The sequence below is a fragment of the Heptranchias perlo genome, chromosome 25, assembly GCF_035084215.1.
Source record: "Heptranchias perlo isolate sHepPer1 chromosome 25, sHepPer1.hap1, whole genome shotgun sequence".
Classification (NCBI taxonomy): domain Eukaryota; kingdom Metazoa; phylum Chordata; class Chondrichthyes; order Hexanchiformes; family Hexanchidae; genus Heptranchias; species Heptranchias perlo.
Genome location: NC_090349.1, coordinates 31,429,902 through 31,442,508, shown reverse-complemented (window position 1 = coordinate 31,442,508; position 12,607 = coordinate 31,429,902). Strand labels below are relative to the sequence as shown.

The 12,607-nt window shown below is 44.4% G+C and overlaps 1 long non-coding RNA gene across 1 annotated transcript in view; it reads left to right on the top strand.

Moving 5' to 3' along the window:
- LOC137342393 (uncharacterized) overlaps nucleotides 1-2,195 on the top strand; it is a 75,579-nt gene extending 73,384 nt beyond the window's left edge. Inside the window, exon 4 of the long non-coding RNA XR_010967247.1 lies at nucleotides 1,989-2,195. This is a non-coding gene — a long non-coding RNA (uncharacterized lncRNA). The remainder of the gene's footprint in view (nucleotides 1-1,988) is intronic.
- The last annotated feature ends 10,412 nt before the right edge of the window (nucleotides 2,196-12,607 follow it).

Sequence of the window (12,607 nt, the reverse complement as noted above, 5' to 3'; positions counted from 1 at the left end):
CATGGCAGGAAGATAAAGCAGCACTGATGGTTAACAGCCTGGAGATGTGAGTTAGCCACTTGCATAACTCTCTCCATTTGATCCTAAGTCTCCAAACTGAGTTCCCCCAGGTGGGTTAGGGACTTCAGGTTGTGGCTGCCACTGGCTTTTGATAACCTATCCCTTTGGTTATGGCCTCCCTTTTCCTGCAAAAATAGAGGTTGGTGGAGTGCTGACTGTTTCAAGAACCCCGCTATTGCTACGCAACTGGCCACTCTGCCTCTCAAAACAAGAGTGCAAGTGCATGCAGCCTGGAGTCTTCTGTGACTTTACTCACCGCAACTGAAAGGTTTGCTTGGAATTTGGAAGGGGTGCCATGAAAATAATGGCAGGTCCGCTCCACGCATGTGCAACGTGAGATGCGCTCACACCATTCCAGGAAGTCCCACCATTACGCTGCCAGCCTAAAATCTCCCTCCCTAATATAAAGCACCCTCTTTGTAACATGCCCCTGTTGTAATACTGTTTTTGTAGGGACCACCAGAGACAGCCTAATGGAGCCGTTCAGGGCCTCGTGATACACGGCTGCAGTCCTTTGGGAGAATCATTGGTCATTCCTTCCTTATTTGCATGGAGGAGCAGGGGTGTCACTGTACAGTTAGACAAGTGTTGGCTCCAAAGTTAATATTATGATCCAGAAGTTCTTGCTTGTAATTATCATGCCTAAAAATTATTGCAACTATTTTGTTATCATAGTTTACTTTGGGAACAGAACAAGGCTCACATTCCAATAGTCCAAGCTCTGTTTTCCTTGTTCTAGGTATGTAATATTTAAGTAAATAAAAGTGGTTTGAGCTAATAAGGCTGAGCTGTTTGAAATTGCCTAACTCTACCTGGTGTGAGAATTATATCACCAGCTCATTTAAAGGGTCTTTGCCCCTATCTTTGGCCATCATAAATACATTGGCACTTCAGTGTACCTTTAACCCTTCGAGGACCAGAACTTGTGGAATGATATATTATGAACAGGCTTGCCTGGATTGTACCGTTGTGTGCAGAACACAACCTTAATCATTCTAATCAAGCATGGCAGAACATCCTTAAATTGAGATTATTGGAAGATCCTTGCCTTGCTTCATTTTTTCAGCTCATTAATAACAGCAGCACTCGTCACCATGTAAGGAAATGCCTTCTTTTCAACCCTGTCAAGGAATGGGGGCAGGAAATGTGCCATAAGTACCATCGTGTAAATTTTTTTTTAAAAAGCTCCTTTGAAAATTTAGTGCTCATCGAGGTGAATGCGTTATTGTGGGAACATTTTCCATTTCAGGAATGCAAAGTCAGTAAGAAGCACTCCCCTAAATCAGATAGAGCACAATTAGCTGCACACACTTTCGGCTCAACCAGCTGCATCTTGGTTGTGGATGTGCGATGATCATTAGGTTTTTTCACCCAGTGGCAAGGTCACGCATGTTCATGCATTGCACACTTTCAAAGCTTCTAAGGATACCTTCCAATGCTGTGCTCACTTTTCAGAAAAATGAAGTCCATCAGCAACGACATTCCTGCAGTATGTTCCTTGACTCATGCTTTCGGGGGATGGTGGCCATATGCTGTCAGAGTCAGGACTTGTCAAACTTCCAGCAATTCACCAACCCATTTATTCTCAAAGGGAAAATAAGCCCATAATATAAGGGAGAGGCGAGAATCCAATAAGGATCCTCTAATCTGAAGCCCTAACCCATCTTGAGGAAATAAACAATCATTGGCTTGGAATTGGTGGGGCCAATTGGAGAGGGTCATGGAGAGGGCATTCTGCATTTCCAAGCCATTAATCATGACTGACACTTTTTCTTCCTCCCCTAATCTTACGCACACTCAGGCACTCAGTCAATCACAAACTTACATTCATTACAAATCACAGCATGGCACATTTGGCAAGGAACATTTGTTACAAGGAATGCATTGCTGAAATCATTGTAATATTTGTTCCTCTTGTGTTTCTATAGGTATCCCTGAAGAACCGCAAGCTACAGGCCAGGAGGATGCTGAACCTACCACCTCACAACATATAGCAGCACTTACTCCACCTGTAGCAAGCAACAGCACAGGAATATCCACTCTTGGGGATTCCAGTTTAAATCTAAAGTGAGTACCATCAGTTGAAACATGCAGCATGAGTGAAGAGGAGCAAGTGCAGGTGGCAGCAGAGAACCAAGAAGCAGCTGGTCAATCAGCCAGCTGAAGAACCATCCTCAAGCTGCTAAATTCCGGGACTGGTGCCATCCAGGATCTGAATATAAAGGCTGCTGCTTTCTGAGCACTGTAAGTTCAGGGAGCCATTTGAGAGTTTGCAAAGCATCCTGTAAGGTGTTTCAGCTCGTGTGACGGAGCCCATTATCTGTATCTGTGCAGTGCCGTTTGATCACTTCACGGAAGTGCAGTCTACCCTAGAACACGTGTCATCTGCAAGGCCATCTGCAACAGGGGCTCCCTTAACGGAGGTCTTAAGCGCAATTGTGAGTTCTCTCAGGAATGTACTAACTGATGCTGTAGAGACCTTGTGCTCCAATGTCCATGAGTATGTCTTGTCTGGATTCACCGTGCTGGGGAATCCTCTGGAAAGTACCCTGATGCAGGGCTCCAATGATCTGATTGCAGGCCTGCAATCTGCTTTGAGGCTCTTGTAAAAAATGAGTTGGGGTAGGAGACTGTATATTGAGTCTTGATTTCAACACGGTGAGGATGCAGGAAGGAGGAAGAGCATGTAGGGATAGGGATCCCTCCTAATACATTCTTCTTTGGTTTGGAGTCCATTTTCGTCTGATTACACTTCTGTGAAGAACCGCAGGACATTTTTCTATGCTAAAGACACTATATAAATGCAAGTTGTTGTTATTGTAATTTAGAGCTTAGGAGGAAGATAGGAATGTTGTAAGGTCACTATAATAGAGTGAGATCAAGATTTGCTTGCTGGGGCTCAGTCATATACCTCGCTCATGTCTAGTTACTTAACAGGTATCTCTGTTCCCAAATTATCAATTTTGTCGATATAAACCGGGAGTTAAATTAGTGAGATTGTTGACTTTTCTGTTGATATTTATGATAATTCTGGTCCAGAATGCAGCAAGTGGAATGTGTAGGGAAAGGAGAGGAGGTGGAGCAGAGGGGCAGCAAGGGAATACACTGCAGGCAAAGTTTTGGTGGTTACTTGGAGTTTCAGCCAGTTTTCTCCTCTGGTGAATGATCAGCCACAATTAACCAAACTGTTCAGACAAGAAGTACGAATTTGCATTTTATATAGTGCCTTACATGTCCTCAGGGTGTCCCAAAGTGCTTCACAGTCCATGAAATGCTTTTGAAGTGCAGCCACTGTTGTTATGTAGGCAAAGACCGCTGTCAATTTGCACTCAGCAAAGTCCCACAAACAGCAATGAGATAAATGACCAGATAATATATGTTGATAGTGTTGGTTATAGGATGAATGTTGGTCAGGCCACTGAGAGAACCCTCCCGCTTGTTTTCAAATTGTGTCATGAGATCTTTTTCATCCACCTGAAGCAGGCTGATGGGGCTTTGGTTTAACCTTATTTAAAAGACAGTACCTCTGATAGCGTAGCACTCTCTCAGTACTACACTGAAGTGTCAGTCTAGATTATGTACTCAAGTCCTGGAATGGGACTTAAGCCCGCAACTTTCCAACTGAGGCAAGCGTCCTACCACTGAGCCAAACTGACGCTAGGCCTACAGGCTCACAATGCCTATTAGGGCCTAAGGCTAGGGAAACCAGATTGCTCCCTTACTATCACCATATTGGGAATAAGATAGGCCATGCATTGAAAAGGTCTCTCCAGTTGTGGGCTCTCGTACTTTTATCTAACCTATCTTCTTTTCAACTGCAGTGGGTCATCACAGGTAGCCTGATCCTGTCATCACCTAACATCCAAGCACATGGTTAGAATGTGGAATTCGCTACCACTAGGAGTAGTTGAGGCAACTAGCATAGATGCATTTAAGGGGAAACTAGATAAACGCATGAGAGAGAAAGGAATAGAAGGAAATGCGGATAGGGTTAGATGAAGAGGGATGAGAGGAGGCTTGGCATGGACCAGTTGGGCTGATGGTCTGCTTCTGTGGTGTACATTCTATGTAATTCTATGTGCATGTTCCAGCAGGAGTCACTGAATTGTGATCAGGAACCCAAATTCTGATTGAGTTTTCTCTTTCCTAGCCCAGGAAAACTGAGGCTAGCTGTAACATCTGTACTCCTGCCCCACTGGAGACTAGCTCACTCATGACAGACTAATCTGCATGACTTAGTAACATTGACCAAAAGAGAGCAGTCATTCCTTTTTTTAAATTATATATAAATTATTTGTGTTCAGCATGTAAAAAGCTTTGATTAACTGTGCCTGTCCAGCAATTACAGTCTGGTGTGTTAGTATGAGCAGATAGCTACGTCCAGATACAGGAAGGATATCAATACATGCTCTGTGATTGCTGGAGAGCTCCAATTAGCCTGTGCCACAGCCTGAGGAAATGATGGGATTACTCCATGATGGTGAAGACACCTCACCAGCGCCCAAGCCCTGGCCTGCGGCTCAAATATTGGTTAATGGTGCAGAATGCAACTAATCGCTTCTTGGAGATGGGCAGGGATTAGATACAAGAAACAGCAACTCCGTACAATTACAAAGTGAGTAACCCTTACCCTGCTGAATAAACAGGAACTCTGTACAGTTACACAATCAGTAATCCTTACCCTGCTGAATAAGCAGCAAGTTTGTACATTTGTCATCAGTAACAAAAACCCTGCTGAATAAACAATTCTATACAGTTACACAGTCAGTAAGTAATCCTTACCATGCTGAATAATTAGCAACTCTACAGCTATAAAGTGAGTACCCCTAATCCTGCTCAATGCACAGCAATTTATAACAGACGCTATAACTAGTGCTTATATTTAACTTGATGTGGAGATGCCGGTGATGGACTGGGGTTGACAATTGTAAACAATTTTACAACACCAAGTTATAGTCCAGCAATTTTATTTTAAATTCACAAGCTTTCGGAGGCTTCCTCCTTCGTCAGGTGAACGATGTGAAAATGTATTTAACTTGCCTGAGGGCCAAACACATCTGTCTGTTAGCAAATAGAATTTGCTTTCCGCTTACCCCAGTGTGCAGGCTGAGGTGTCCACCCCAGTTCTCAGTACACACATTACCATTCCTGTTTCTAAAAACAAATTAGGAAAAGGCATAATCACCGGGGCAATGACTCATTTTAGCACAATATTGAATCATGCTTCTCAGGTGACTGTGAAGAGGAGCAGTGCTGTGCAAAACTCCCAAGCCAGAAAAATCAGCTGATTTGCTGGTTCTTTAGAAAATGGCACTGCCCCAGGGGTTGACCTGACTCCCACTCATTCAACATACTACAAGTTGAGAGTTATGGGAGGAATTCACCTGAAGGGCACAGGTTTATGCAAATAATTGTCTGTGAGTGAGTAAGATCTATTTACACAACAAATAATGGGAGAAAAGTGGAAACTTTAAACTTAGAGTCATAGAGTCATAGAGTTATACAGCACGGATAGAGGCCCTTCGGCCCATCGTGTCCGCGCCGGCCATCAAGCCCTGTCTACTCTAATCCCATATTCCAGCATTTGGTCCGTAGCCTTGTATGCTATGGCATTTCAAGTGCTCATCCAAATGCTTCTTGAATGTTGTGAGGGTTCCTGCCTCCACAACCCTTTCAGGCAGTGAGTTCCAGACTCCAACCACCCTCTGGGTGAAAAAGTTCTTTCTCAAATCCCCTCTAAACCTCCCGCCTTTTACCTTGAATCTATGTCCCCTTGTTATAGAACCCTCAACGAAGGGAAAAAGCTCCTTAGTATCCATCCTATCTGTGCCCCTCATAATTTTGTACACCTCAATCATGTCCCCCCTCAGCCTCCTCTGCTCCAAGGAAAACAAACCCAATCTTCCCAGTCTCTCTTCATAGCTGAAGCGCTCCAGCCCTGGTAACATCCTGGTGAATCTCCTCTGCACCCTCTCCAAAGCGATCACATCCTTCCTGTAGTGTGGCGACCAGAACTGCACACAGTACTCCAGCTGTGGCCTAACCAGTGTTTTATACAGCTCCATCATAACCTCCTTGCTCTTATATTGTATGTGATTAAGCATGAAGAAAATTGTAGTTACACAATATGCATTATTACCCAGTACAATCCTCATTTCCTGTCACATATGTTTGTGTTATTTGCTTTGCATCATCACTCTTTTTGTCACATGCAGCCTGATGGAGACTTTACCCTGACTGTTAATCGGCAGATGATACAAAACTAGGAGGTTGAACTGAATGAAGCAGCCAAGGGAAAATGAGTGGCAGATCAAGTGCAGTACCAATAATCACATCTTGCTGTCTCCCTCTATGCCTCTGGTACCTACTGCTCCTTCAAACCCTTCACCTTCTTCCGACCCACTTGCCTCTCTTTTAAAATCCTCATTCTCTACCACCATTCACCCCTCCCAAGCCCCATCCTGAGTTTCTTCCCGAGATATCCTCCCTCCTTTTCTTCTTCAGCCTCTGCACTGAGTGACTCCTCTTCCTTGGTGATTTCAGTCTCCATCTCAACTCACCTTGCCCTTTCTCCTTTGATTTCACTGCCTTCCCTGAACTTCTCCCTTCATATAAACTCTCCTACTCATGTTCACAGCCATGACCTTGCTGTCTCATGTGGCCTCTCTACTCCCCTGGTCTCGATCACAGACGAGGATGACCACTTCTGTGCATCCCCATCACCCACATCCCCATAACCCCTTCCAACCCTCCTTCTTACTCTGTACACGCCTGAACTCTCACTAATAATTGTACTTTCAAGCTGCCAGCTGCCTAGCCTTTGCCCTTCCATTTGCCATGACACTTTTCCTGCTGTCAATCTGCTCAACCAATCCCTCACTTTCACCTTGATGCCCTTATCCCCAGTAAAACCTTTATTTCTCTCATCCCCAGATGATCGCTCTGGTATGGTTCCCATTGTCACTCCCTCAAGTCTAAGAGGCACAGACTTGGACATACCTGGTGCGCAATTGGTTTAACCATCCATCACCAGATCTGGCTGGACCACATCAAGCCTCACTCTCTTATGCCAAAGCCACCTATTATTCCAAGATCATCCTGGAGAGCAAAAGGTAACCCTTGTCTTCTTTTCTCCTCTACCAGCGAGCTCCTTAAACCCTTCTCCCCTTCTCACTCCATCCTCACCTCCAGTAACATATACGAGGAGCTCATAGACTTCTTTGTCATTAAGATTGAGACCATCCGTTCAGCTGCTTCTGCTGCTTTCCGCTCTTCCCCTCACCACTACGTCAACCCCCCTCCCCCCCTAGGCTCCCCCTTCCACCGCCCTAGCCCTAAACCAATATCTCTTTCCAGTGACTCTCCTATCTCCCCAAATGCCTTCTCTGTGCTCACCTTGCCCATGATACCTACCTCCTGCTCGCTTGACCCTGTTGCCATTAAACTGCCAATCACTCAACTTCCCTTCTTGACTTCCATGCTAGTTTACATTGCACCTCTCTTTCAAAATTTCCATCATCACCCCTTCCTCAAATAACCAACCCTCAATTCCTCTGTGCTTGCAAACTACCACCTTATCTCCAAGGTAATGGCCCAAATCAAAGTCTCGAATTTTCATCTGTGACTGTGACCATAGTGCATTTCCCCCTTCCTTCTCCTTGACCTCTCTGCAGCCTTTGACATGGTCAACCACACCATCCTGTTCCAACCCCACTCCTCCATTGTCCACCTCAGTGGGACTACTCTCACTTGATTTCACTCTTATAATACAGCACTCCCTCGGTATTGCACTAAAGTGACAGTCCTGGGGTGAGGGAAAACTGCAACCTTCTGACCCAGAGGCAAGAGTGCTACCAACGGAACCAAGCTGACACGCTGATGTAGTTAGTTTAGAATCTATAGTGGATTTTCACTGTGAGGTGATACATGCAGATTGTATGAACCTAATATGCACCAGGATGCTTCACAAAAGAGCCACTGCTGAACTATCAGAATATTGATGCTCTGCTTAACAAGGTTGGAAGTGGTATGGTTCTCCTGGTTACAATTTGATTCCATTAACATACAGTGCAGTAATATTGAGTTTCCGTGCAATCAGGGATGGAGGGATCTGACTTGTCAAATGTTCAGTAAGTTCATGTAAGAATGGTCAGTGTTTAACCCTGAGCACTCTATTTAAATTCTTTAATACTGTACCACTTAAAACACAAATTAAGCAGCGTTATTGCTTGGGAAAGTGATTTTTACAGATGGCCTGTGTCAGAATTAACCGCAGCTCTGCCTGAAATGGCCCCAGTGTGGCTAGTTAGTGAAGATGAGGAATGTCTCTTGGTGACTCCACTGCTGCTAATTAAATTGAATACATGCAACCCAGGCTAGTAACTGAACAGCATTTCATTTTGTGTTTGTGTCCCACACACTGTCGTGCAGCCTTATGAATCCCATACGGTCTTGAGCTAAGCGCTCTATGCAGCCTGTGAAAATAAACAAACAAACATGACTTGAAGGACATTCTCAATGGGGTGGAAAGGTTCAGCTGACATGAGGCTCTGGGGTGGTGAAACTATCTGTTTGTAGTTCAGGCGCATGACTCCCAGCTGTCAACTAGGTTTGTTTTATTTATTTTTTGGAGGGAGAGTTAATTTTACTTCTCTGTAATCTCCGTTCACTCTTTTTTCCTATTGCATGCCCTCCATGTTGTGCACAGTGCAAAGCCAAGAATGCACCCGGATAATCCACTCACAGGCTTCTAACAACGCCGCTCTGATCCCACTGGGAGAGAGCACTTGAGAGTCCATAAGAAGGCAAGAAGGAGCCCATAAAGAGGCACACAAGGAGGCATGTGAGAGTCTGTCAGAAGGTATTCAAGAAACTATTTGAGAACTTCCAGCGAGGAGATACTTGAGAGCTTGTGATGATCGTCCCTCCAATTTTTCCTCCCTCTTTTCTTCCCCCCCAGGACAATCCCACCTTATGCACCTTGAGTTTGGATAGCAGGCACGAACACAAGACCAACCACTCTGTGCTATTTCTCCAATCCGATTGATCTTAGCAGTCCTGCCTGCTTATTTTTAAGGTCACAGACACTAGTGTAATTCCTTGAAAGCCTTACAGTGGTAAAGACTATTGAGAGCTATACTATCATGGGAAAAGCTAAATTTGAAACTTAGGAGAACCTTCCTTCAGGAGATTAAACGGGTGGAATAGAGTCCGTGATAGAGCGGATTACACATGGTCTGTGAGAGAAGTGAGCTCTGTGAGCCGATTAGTCTTTTTCTTTTCTGTGCTTTTCCACGAATTCCAGAAGATAACACGACTACAGGACTAACAGGTGGGTGCCAGGGGTCGGCCATTTAAGACTGAGATGAGGAAGAATTTCTTCACTCAGAGGGTTGTGAATCTTTGGAATTCTCTACTCCAGAGGGGTGTGGATGCTGAGTCGTTGAGTATATTCAAGACTGAGATTGATAGATTTTTGGACTTTAGGGGAATCAAGTGATATAGGGATTGGGCGGGAAAGTGGAGTTGAGGTCGAAGATCAGCCATGATCTTATTGAACGGCAAAGCAGGCTCGAGGGCCTGTATGACCTACTCCTGCTCCTATTTCTTACATTCTTATGTGCCGGGGCCATAGGAAACATGATCCCTGGTCTGATGGTCACGTGATCCATGTCTTTTGAATTGACCTGTTGCTGTTAGCATTGGGTTTGTCAGTTTTCAGTGCCACTGCATGGCGCATAATTCATCTTGGGAGGAGATGGAAAAGTAGCAATAGCGGTGTATTCCATCACCCAACATATTTCTCATGTAATTGTGTTGATTGTTGTAACAGACTTTTGATCATTCTGGCATTCCCCAGCCTGGCAAATGAAGATGGCGCCCACAGACATCAACTTTTCGGAGAGCACTTGAAAAGAAAGTCAAAAGCTTTGAAGAGCTCAGTCCTGTGAGAGTCAATTGAAATCCCTGCAGCTTGCTGGTCTCATCGAGACCACAACATTTGAACCTGATCTTTATGTTTTGCAGTCCTGTTCTTCTGGAAGTTCTCCTGGTTGTGTTTGGAGCTCACAGCTTTGCTTATTAGATTCTGGCCGGTTCCACGTGCTTGCCTGGGTCAACAGCCATTCCAGTATGGTAAACAACTATGATAGCAGTCCAGCAGGTAGCACTGTGTATTTAATGCAACTATTAGCCCAGGTTTGTAGACAGGAGCCAGTGAGAACAGATACCGACCGGCCTAGTGGACGCGTGGGAACATGAACAAACTTTCAATTTCTTATGACCTTTTTTTACTTTCTTTGGAGACTGATATTCTTCACAGTGCACAAGTCAGGAGAGTGACGGAATACTCTCCACTTGCCTGGATGAGTGCAGCTCCAACAACACTCAAGAAACTCAACACCATCCAGGACAAAGCAGCCCGCTTGATTGGCCCCCCATCCACCACCCTAAACATTCACTCCCTTCACCACCGGCGCACTGTGGCTGCAGTGTGTGCCATCCACAGGATGCACTGCAGCAACTCACCAAGGCTTCTTCAACAGCACCTCCCAAACCCACGACCTCTACCACCTAGAAGGACAAGGGCAGCAGGCACATGGGAACAACACCACCTGCATGTTCCCCTCCAAGTCACACACCATCCCGACTTGGAAATATATCGCCATTCCTTCATCGTTGCTGGGTCAAAATCCTGGAACTCCCTACCTAACAGCACTGTGGGAGAACCTTCACCACACGGACTGCAGCGGAGAAGAAGGTGGCTCACCACCACCTTCTCAAGGGCAATTAGGGATAGGCAATAAATGCTGGCCTTGCCAGGGATGCCTATACCCCACGAACAAATAAAAAAAAATTGTCAGTTTGTTCCTGCATTGTGCAGAGTTTTCAGCAGATTTTATTTGTGGGAGCGAAACCCAAGTCATAGGAAGCGTTAAAATTATTCTGTGCTGAAAGAATCCTTGAAGTGCTTTGTTTCAGCTGGGGTGGTACTATTCCAAGCAAGGACTCTGAAGACAAAAGGTTGTTACATTTCACTTAAATATTATTACAATTATTTTCCTCACGAGTTTTAATTTCTTTTTGAAACAGAGAAATGCAGACTCATATAAATAATTTATTACAGCTCTTAGACAGTTAATAAATTATGCAAATTTTGATTCTATTGATTTCCTTGATGAGAGGGGTCATTGATGTTTGGATTGAATTAACTTTATGGATTAACTTGGCTCACAGACAATCTCCACAAATCCTCTCTGAACGCACTGCAGTTTTGTCAGGGAGCATGGTTTTGGGGGAGGAGGGTTGCCATGGTTCATAGCTTAAATTGTCCAGGGGGCTGCGACCAACCACCAAGTTGTCTAGCGGTTCAATCATTGTTGCTGCTCAGCTTAGATCAGGAGGGTGTTTGTTTTTGAAGCTGACCTTTTGTTTTTATTTGGACAGAATTCAGAGACTTTCCTTAAAACATCAAAGGAAAGAGGGAGGGAGTGAGGAAGCCTCTCCTGGCCTCTGTGACAGGGGTTCAAATATATCTCCAAAGTGCAGCACACTTACTGCACCTTTGAATATGATGTTTGTCCTAGTTATGAAATCGATGCGACTCCTGTCTGACTTCTGTTTTTTTTCAGATTTCTGTTAGCATGTGTTTCGGCCTGGTGTGATCTGGTCAGATATGGATGGGGTCTTGTGTGGCTCAGTGTCCCATCCGCGACCCTCCAAAAACTCCAACTTGTCCAAACCTTTGCTGCACGTATCCTGCTCTACATGAAATCCCACTTGCCCATAATTCCCATCCTCGCTGACACGATCTCTCCATCCCCCAATGTATCACTTTAAAAATCCTTGTCCTTATCCATAAATCCCTCCATGGCTTTCCCAACTATATCTCTGCAAACTCCTTCAGCTGTTTATCTCCTCCCGGGTATTCCATTCTTCTGATCTGGCCTTCTGTGCATCATCACTCTCTTCACCTGACTATTGTGGCAGAAAATTCAGCCACATTGCCTTATTCTATGTAACTCCCTACCTAAACCCCTTCACCTCTCTCTCCACCTTTGAAGACCTCCTCAAGACCAATCTCGTTTGCCAAGCTTTTGACCACTCCTCCCAAACTCTCCCTTCTAGCTTGGCGTCCATTTCCGAATACCTATTTGTGAGTTATCTTGGGATATTTTCTTACATTAAAGGTAGTATATAAACCAAAGTTGTTCAGGTTGTTTTTGTTCCAGGACATTAGAGAAATTAAATACCTCAACAACTGGAAATGATCCACCTGACCTTCAGTAAAAACTCTGACGTTTTTATGGGCACAATAACTGAAATGAAATAGATCAATTCCACTAAAGCATCAGCAATGTATCACAGATCTGGTACTACCTGGTTTTAGTGGATGAATTTATTAAAAGATAATCCACAGATGGCTCCAAGGTGGAATTTATAGTCTAATAGGATTGTATCTTTTTGTCTATTTGTTTGTTCAATTGCCTTGGGACGTTTTACTGTGATAAAGGCACTATATAAATGAAAGTTGTTGTTGTTTATCTGT